Below are 9,392 nucleotides of genomic sequence, written 5' to 3'. Positions count from 1 at the left end.
ACACACTCACACATATTCACACATGCACACACTCATACATACTCACACATGTAAGCCATGTGAGGCAATAAACATACCTACTTGTCTTCGTATGTCAAACATACCTGGGTTTGTACTCTCAGTCCCATGTAAGATTGCTTGTCTTGCTCACACACCTTCTAACAGACAGAGAAGGACCCCAGCCAGGCCTCTGCCCTCCATCCCTTAAGCAGGTGCAAGGTGCCTTGAATCTGAAATTCCCATATTCACCGACCCAAGCATGGCCTCTATTCTATTGGTTTTTAAATAAAGAAACTGGAATAAAAGACACTTTCACCATCGACATTGTAAAAATCATCCAAACACTCAGTTATGTGTTGTCCTGGGTTACATGTTACAAATAAAGAATGAAAAAGACTCACTTTGCCATGCGGAAACATACATTTTAATGACTCCACCCTTCACCCAGGCTCACCTCACCTTCAGCAAACTGCCATTAGGGCGGAGATACACACCGTGCCCTGAAGGTGAGCAGTGCACAACCTCAACACCCTTGCAAAGCAGCCCTGAGAGAATACCTTCCTCACAAGGGAGCCTGAATGCTCAGACTGTGCCTTTAACACCCCATGTGGGTCATGACTCAGCAAATTCAAGAAGGAAGTCAGGTGCGTGTTTTCCTATCTCCCCTTTGGGGTTCCTGTTTGGTTAGGACTCTGACTCTCCCTGCCGACCTTTACGCCTTCTCCTTCCTTTGTCCTTCCAGGTGCACCCAGTTTTTAATGGGGCATAATCCCTGACCCCAGGGAAACGAAGCTCTGCTGGCAAACTTAGAGACCCCACTAGTGAGCAGCGGGTGGGGAGATGTTTGGGGTAGCCGACATTCCTGATATTCCTTTAAGCACACTTTCTATGTCCGTCTTTGTCACCTCTGTAAAAAGGAGGCCTCTTTCTTTCTTTTTTCCCCCCTTATCCTGATCTCACTGACCAAAGGACACTTGGCCCAGTAGCAGGAACAAACCTGACCTTTGCCTCCAGGGGCTCAGAAAGGTGGCGGTTACCACAGAGATGCTATCTGCACTGAGCTCAATGACTCTGCTAAATTTTTTCCTGAGTCCATTATGGTAAAGGGCAGGGCTCCCGGGTTCATGTGTAAAAGACATTGGATTAGAAACATAACAACTCCGTGGTCTCCCGGCCAGCTCCTAAGGTGTAGAGGATGCCCACGTAGGTAAGTGCATTAGTGTTTCAAAGTGATTCCTGAAGACATTTTCCCTGATGCCTGAGCGGGGCTCTTGTTGGTTAGAGAATCCAAGAGAAATCTAAATATAACAAGTCACCACTCACCTTCTTTCTTTAGCCCAACTCTCCACCCAACATGGCTCTTGCCCAAGCTCCATGTTGCTAAGTCCAGTGCACCAGGTCCAGGCTCCTCACCCCCAGCTCTTAGCATGATTTGTCTTCTTAGAGTCGTTTGCTCTCTCCTGAAATGTCCTCTTTCCTTGGCACAGCTTTCTGCTTTTCCTCTCCTGTGGCTCCTGTGAGGTCTCCTCCTCTTTGGTCCTTTTCTGAATCTCAGGCTGTCTTTTCAACAGCCTACTCGACGTCTCCATGGACATCATATTTCCCATTCTACATGACTCACCCCAAAGTTACAATCTTGCCCTCACCCAGAACACCCCCAGCCACACAGCTGCTCCTGCCACACCTGGCCTTCAGAACCTGGAGCAATTCCTGACCACGCCATCACCAACCTGTAAGTCCCCTTGTGGAAATATGCTCAATCCATTGACTTCTTTCTACCACCATTGCCATACCTAAATCCAATCCACTCCACTTATTTGTCTGTCAGAACAGCATCCTCACGGTCTCTCCATCTCTGTCTTTATCCCTTTCCAATCTGCTGTCTACATAGCAAGAAATGGAACCCTCACTGCCCTGCTGAGAGCAGACCCACCACTCACAGAAGAAAGTTCAGAATTCCAACAGATCCTATAATGTTGGGCAAGACATGCCCCTTTCAACCCTGCAGTCTCATTACAAGTCATTCCCTATCCTTTCTCCACAACCCACATACTCTAGCTTTATTTCGATTCTTCTAATTCCAGAACCTTCCTACCTCAGTCTCCACACCTACTCTTGCCTTTGCCTGGATGGGTCCTGCTCCCCTACGTTCATGGCCAGTTCCTGTTCAGACTTCAGCCCTTGGCTCTTTTCTTCCCTGACCCACAAACCAGGGTAGGATCCCTCTGCTCTAAGTTTCTTCTCCACAGCATCCCAACTTCACCATGGTAACCAAAATATATCTTTTGCTTTTTATAACCACAATTGCCTTCGAAGGAGGGTGAAACCCATGAGATTGGAGGACCCGGTGACTGCTGAGCATCTTAAAGAGTCTGTCTGTGAAAGTTTATGGGAGAACTAAAATGTTCTACCAAACACAGAGGTATGAAGTAACAACACCAACAAACTGTCCCAGACACATGAGCAAAGAGGGACAGAGGGGTGGGTGCTGTGGGAGCAAAGGGTATAGAGCAGGCCCAGGTGGAGTGACTAGAAAAACCTTTGGAAGAACAGAGTTAACACTTAAAATTAAACATTGCATGCATCCAGGCCCAGCTGTCTGTATGAAAGACTTCTCCCTGGTTAACTGAACTCCTACTGAACTTGAGTCCACAGAAAATTTTTCTTTCAAGTAACAAGGACACATCTGGCAGGAAGAACATCTGTAGGAGCTGACAAGACCAAGCCCGGCTCCCGAGTGTTGCAGCCAGGCCAGGTTGGAGGGGACTAGCAGCTGTCCTCCTTCCTGTTCTCCTTTATCAGAAAGAGCTGAACCGGAGCCAGGTGACAAAAGCTATAAACATTACCTTGGAAATTCCCCACGATCAATTGTTAGCTATTAATCCAGGCAATGTCCCCAAAGAGGTGCCATTAAGGCACATTTCTAGCTAATCTCTGTATTCCAGACACACCCCAAAGGACGTAAACCCTAGCACATGACGGAGATGAACACAGTGAAGGTCTGCAGCTACCTGGCTGGACTGTGCATCCCGTTTTTATCAGTTTTTTAAATTCTTCCAGAAAAATAATAGTAAATATTTTCTTAATTAAGAAAAAAGTTTTGTTCTAATCAATCAAGTAAACCACAAAATAATCTAAAGGAAGTTAAGACTGTAGAGCAGGTCACAAACTTTTCTCGTAAAGGGTTAGGCAGCACACTGGTTAGGCTGTGTGGCCACTACCACAAAGGATCTACACTGTGAGTACAAGGTCTACACTGTGAGTGCAGAATCTACATGTGAGTGCAGGGTCTACACTGGGAGTTCAGGGTCTACATGTGAATATAGGGTCTACACTATGAGTACAGGGTCTACACTGTGAGTGCAGGGTCTACATGTAAGTACAGGGTCTATATGTGAGTGTAGGGTCTACACCAAGCATGTCAAACTCAAAAACTAATACAGGCCAAATAAACAAGGCATGTGGCCTGCCAGCCGTGAGTTTGACATGCTTGGTCTACACTGTGAGTATAGGGTCTACATTGTGAGTGCAGGATCTACACTGTGAGTGCAGGGGCCACACTGTGAGTACAGGGTCTATACTGTAAGTGCAGGTCTACACTGTGAGTGCAGGGTCTACATGTGACTACAGTGTGAGTACAGGTCTACACTGTGAATGCAGGGTCTTCCTGTGACTACAGTGTGAGTACAGGTCTACACTGTAAGTGCAGGGTCTACGCCATGTGTGTAGGGACTACACTAGCAGTGTAGGGTCCACAGCCATGAGGCGTTTGCTATCACTGCAATTATAGTTTAGTAGCAGAAGATCAAACATAAACAAGTAAACAATATGATCCTTTTAGGTACTAATAAGCGACGAGAGAAGTAGGTCATGTGAGCAGGAGTATGGGGTGGAGGAGTGGTTAAACGACCTCTAGAAAGAGCTGATCTTGGGAAGAAGTGGGGGTGGCGGTAGAAGAATCTGCTCTTCTGGTCAGTTTCCTTCGCTCCCATGCCTCTGGGCTCCCCCTGCACCAGGGCTAGAAGCCTGGGAACTGTATTTCCAGAACCACTCACTGAAGTGTTTTTTCTGTCCCTGAGAAATGGTGGTATGAGAGGAGGCCGCCATTCAGGTGCAGGTGGATGTGTGGGGTTTAGCAAATGCAGGGCTTGGTGTTGCAGGTGCCACAGCTCCGATTCCCCCCAGGTCAGCTGCCTGAGCAGCTGTGCCCATCAGCAGCGGTTTCCAGACTCCCTGATTATCTGGTGCTGGGCTATCCCTGCAAAGCTAAGATCAACCACCTCTTCCAACCCTTTCTTGTTATGCATCGAATTCTCTGAATTAAATCTTTCTCTCCTTTAAAAAAACAACTGTTAGTGTGGCTTCTCTTTTTCTGGTCCAATTCCAACTGATACACACAGTGAGTGCAAAGTTCTAAGCTAGGAACACATTTATTGGAGAGAGAGGCAGCAGTGCTGGAGTGGGAAAAAATGGTGAGAGAGAGGGGAGACTGAAGCCAGAGATCACCTGTGCCCACCTCAGGGCAGGCCTCCTAAGGCACCCTAATAATTCTGGATTTTATCCTGGAAGCTCTGGTAAGGCACCAGGGTGTTTAAGGTGAGAAGGAAGCAAACAGGAAAGGGAAGAAATGGGCAAGAGCAAAGCAAAGAAACAGACAGAACTAATGAAGTGTAAATAATAATAAAGTTTAGAATAAACTTGCTCTGGAAAAGAAAAAATAGCTAAGAGGTAATTTGATAACTATTAATCAATACCTGAAAGGCTCTTTGATTTCTTGTGTTTGCCAGATGTTTTTGTTTTTTTTTGTTTTGTTTTATCTATTCTGTGGTCAAAGGAGGATCAGGCTCAAACTAAGCATGCAGGTTCATTACATGGGGTGGAAAAAGAATCCCTGACTGCAGAGAGAGGTAAAGTAACTTCTTGAGAATCTATAATGATAGGATAGACAACAAATGGTTTCTGGTGGATGAAACCTTAATTGGAAAATAATGTTGAATGTCTTTTTAAAAAAATCTTCAAAGTTATCTACAAAATTAAGAGACAAAAGCAAACTATCCTATCTAATAATAGACAAACATGGTAATTAACCATACGTCCAACACACTTCCCATTGGCTAATCAGGGCGATATGCAAATTAACTGCCAACCAAGATGGCGGCCGGCAGCCAGGCAGCTGAAGCGAACAGGAGGCTTGCTTGCTCCAGTGATGGAGGAAGCCAAGGTTCCCCGCCTGCCGCTGCCGGCCTCTGAGCTGCACTCTAAGAAACAATGTTGCAATTATAGAAGCTAAACAAACCCCAGAAACCTGCTTTCAGCCAGCTGGCCTCAGAGCTGGAGTTGCAACAGTGTTTCAATTATAGAAGCCAAACAAACCCAGATACCTGCTTTCAGCAGCCGAGGCCTCAAGCTGGACCTCAGAGCTAAAGCCGGCTCTCAGCTCCAGTGACAGCCATAGAAGGTAAATAAATCCCAGAATAAAAAAGAAAAAGAAAAAAAGGAGAGGTTGGGAGCTTCAGTCACCTGCCAGCCTGAAAATGGCCCTCAGCCCCTCACCGAGACTCGTCAGGCACCCCAGTGGGGACCCCCACCCTGAAGGGGTGTGACCAGCTGCAAACAGCCATCAGCCCCTCATCCAGGCTGACCAGGCACCCCAGTGGGGACCCCCACCCTGAAGGGGGTGCGACCAGCTGCAAACAGCCATCAGCCCCTCATCCAGGCTGGCCAGGCACCCAAGCGGGACCCCCACACTGATCCGGAACACCCTTCAGGGCAAACCAGCTGGCTCACACCTGTGCACCAGGCCTCTATCCTATATAGTAAAAGGGTAATATGCAAACTGTCCCTAAAAGCAGAAGGACTAGGAATGAGTGGTCACTATTACACACACTGACCACCAGGGGGCAGACACTCAATGCAGGAGCTGCCCTCTGGTGGTCAGGGCGCTCTCACATGGGAGGAGCTCTGCTCAGCCACAAGCCAGGCTGATGGCTGCCAGTACAGCGGTGGTGGTGGGAGCCTCTCCTGCCTCCTCAGCAGCACTAAGGACATCCGACTGCAGTTTAGGCCTGCTCCCTGCTGGCAAGTGGACATCCCCCGAGGGCTGCCGGGCTGCCAGAGGGATGTCTGATTGCCATCTTAGGCCCAATCCCCTGGGGAGCGGGCCTAAGCCAGCAGGTGATCATCCCCTGAGTGGTCCCAGACTGTGAGAGGGCACAGGCCAGGCTGAGGGACCCCCCTCACCGCCCCCCCCCGCCCCGAGTGCACAAATTTTTGTGCACCGGGCCTTTAGTCTTATATAATAAAAGCCTAATATGCTAAGTGTCCAGTCCACCGGTTGGCCATTTAACCAATCAAAGCGTAATGTCAGGGCCAGCCTGACCGGTTGAGCCAGGCTGAGGTAGGGAGGTGGGAATTAAGAAAAGAAAGAAAGACAGGAGAGCAGGATCGGGAGGACTGCAGCTCAATCGAGGAACTGCAGCAAGTTTATTAACCACACAATGCTTTTTATACACAAGACACTGAATAGGAGGTCTGTTAAGAGGAATGTATTCTTTGTTCCTCTTAATCTCTAAGGGAGGGACAGAGCAGAAGGACAAATTCTCGGTACAGCAAATCTCAGTAAATAGTTATAGACTTCTTGATAAGCCATGAAAGGCTGTTCTCATTCTACAAAGGTTGCTCTCATTCTACTGATAACCACCATCCAAACAAGTCTGGGAAAACTGTGTGGGTAAGGGTCCCAGCCTTGCTAGCCCCTTCAGGTGCAAGGACCATGTCAGCTTACACCCGGTCTCCAACAGATCCCCCTTCCTTGTTTTTTAGGCGAAGTTCATGTAGTCCTATTTGCAGGGATCGGATGCTGGATCCGATGGTTCGGAAGCAGACTGGAAGTAAACAGAGAATAATGAGAGCAAGGATAACAACAATTAATAGAGACCAAATAAAAGACTGTAATCCATGAAAGGACATAAGGCTTTGAATTTCATTAAAAATATTCTGTGCTACTTCGCTAGGAGGCAACAGAGCAGAACCTGCATCATTAACAGCTTGAATCTCTCCATGTAATCTACTGATATCTAAAGTAAAGTTAGTCTGATCCCAAACTCCTAACAGGTGGTTGCGAACTCGATCCCAATGCCACATAGTACCATTATATATCTTAGGGGTGACACAAATCCAATCAAACTCAGCATGACACCAAAGGGTAGAACGCACTTTCAAGCTGTGCATTTGATCTCCTATAAGGAGCACAGCTTCTTCTAGTGCATTGAGACTTTGTTCTATTTTCTTATCTATGAGCTCTTGAGCTCCTAAGCCATCCGAAATGTTTTTTGCCAAACCATCCACAAAATGAGCTGTGTTTATTTCTTGGGTTAAAGCTATGGCTGCAGTAGTGGCAGTAGCAATGAGGGAGACTAGAGCCACGAGACAAGCAATAAGCACTCTGATGAACCTCTTAGGATGGCTTAGCAAATCATTCAGTTCTCTTAATACCTGGGAGCCTGTATCCCTGTACCAAGGTCCAGTAATATTAACTGGGAGCATGACAAAGGAAGGCTGATGTGATACAACCACCTCATAACCAAAGTTGTATCTAGACACACAGTTAGACAAGTTGCAATGAGTACAAGAAATTGTATACAAGTTGCCCTTAAGTACAATATCTACAATTCCAATAAGGAGAAGGTAAGGAGGTACACAAGCAGTAAGACCTGAACAGCCAAAATTTACAGCATGGCTAGAAACAAAGTCTCAGCAGTTCGTTGTGCTCCTTGGCGAACGACCATGGCCTCGGCCTCCATTGTCAGCTTCTTTAACTGTCCCCAAGTTGGTGGAGATGTCCTCCGAGTCGTCCGTGATCTCCGTGGTGGCGGTGGCGGCACAGGCGCTAGTGGACCGATTCGTAGCCTCTTGAATGGTGGAGTGAGTTCTTGTTCCACTTCGTCCTCCATCTTGACCTTGAAAGGGCCGGACATAGCGGTTGGGGATCCAACGGGGCTCAGAGTCCCCTTCAGGAAATACACAAACAGACCCTCGAGCCCATAAATTCACAGGGATCCCTGGCAAGATATATGGCTGAAATAACCCAGAGTGACCTTCATTGTCTTGCCACTTAAACATTTGTGAACTCTGTAAAGGAGAGTTGGTCTGACCTATTCCTTGAAGTTGTGTCATAGCTTCTCTACAGGGCCACTGTTTAGGCCAGTGAGCTAAGCTTATGACAGAAATATCTGCTCCTGTATCTAAAATCCCTGTAAATCTTTTCCCTTGTGTAAGTAAGGTTCTCTCAGTCCTTGAATGAGAAATAGCTTGTACCCAATATGCCTTGTCCGAGGAGCTAAAACCCCTGGCCCCCTGAGACTCTGTGGAAAGTAGACTGCCTGTGGCAGGCAGAGGGAGCAAAATAAATTGAGCAATTTTCATGTCTGAGGTGATGGTGATGATATCTCTGGGGGCAGAGACCATAATTTTAATTTCCCCCTTATAATCTGCATCAATTACTCCTGGAAAAATTTGTAATCCTTTCATAGTTAAGCTGCTTCTACCTAGTAAAAGGCCAAACATCCCTTTAGGAGTAGGTCCATACACTCCTGTAGGGATGGCCTGTGGTCCCAATTCTGGAGTTAATACATATCGCCCTATGGATCCAAGGTCCAACCAGGCACTTCCGGGGGTTGCTTGGAATAACTCTTGTATCCATTTTGCTCCCTGGGGCAGGCTGGGTGCTGTGCAGCCAGCTGGCCTTGAGATGGCACAAGGACAGGAGGGTAAACAGACAATGCCCCTATTATTTGCCGGGGCTGGGCTGGCCCCTTTTGGGAGTTTCCCGACTGCTGTTGAAGCAAAGACTTTCCCTGGACATCTGTTTTAGATCTATACTCATTTGCCCAATGTTTTCCTCTTTTACATTTAGGGCATAGTGCAGGTTGTTTGGGACCTCTGCCATTTCCTTTATTAACCCCTTTATTAGAGGGACACTGTTTTGCCATGTGTCCTGTTCCTCCACAAGTGAAACACTTGTGTGTATGACTTTTCCCTGTGCTAAACTGTTGCTGAAGAATTCCTTCAATGGTGGTTCCCTTTAATGCGGCCACAATGGCAACTCCTTGCATATATGAGGGACCAATATCTGCACAAATGCGGATATAATCTGAGAGAGTCCCCTTTCTTTGATAGGGCCGCAATGCAGCTTGACAGGCAGTGTTGGCATTTTCATATGCCAGCTGTTTAACTATTAACATGCCAGCCTCTCCATCCACCACTACTCGGCCAACAGCCTGTAATAGCCAAGAGACAAAATCCTGATACTTTTCATCTGGCCCTTGAATAATTTTTGAGAGCTCCTCTGTTTTCTGACCAGAGGTGGGTAACTTTTTCCAGGCTCTGATCCC

This window comes from Myotis lucifugus, unplaced genomic scaffold, assembly GCF_000147115.1.
Source record: "Myotis lucifugus unplaced genomic scaffold, Myoluc2.0 scaffold_3, whole genome shotgun sequence".
Lineage (NCBI taxonomy): Eukaryota > Metazoa > Chordata > Mammalia > Chiroptera > Vespertilionidae > Myotis > Myotis lucifugus.
Note: the sequence above shows the minus strand (reverse complement) of the source record.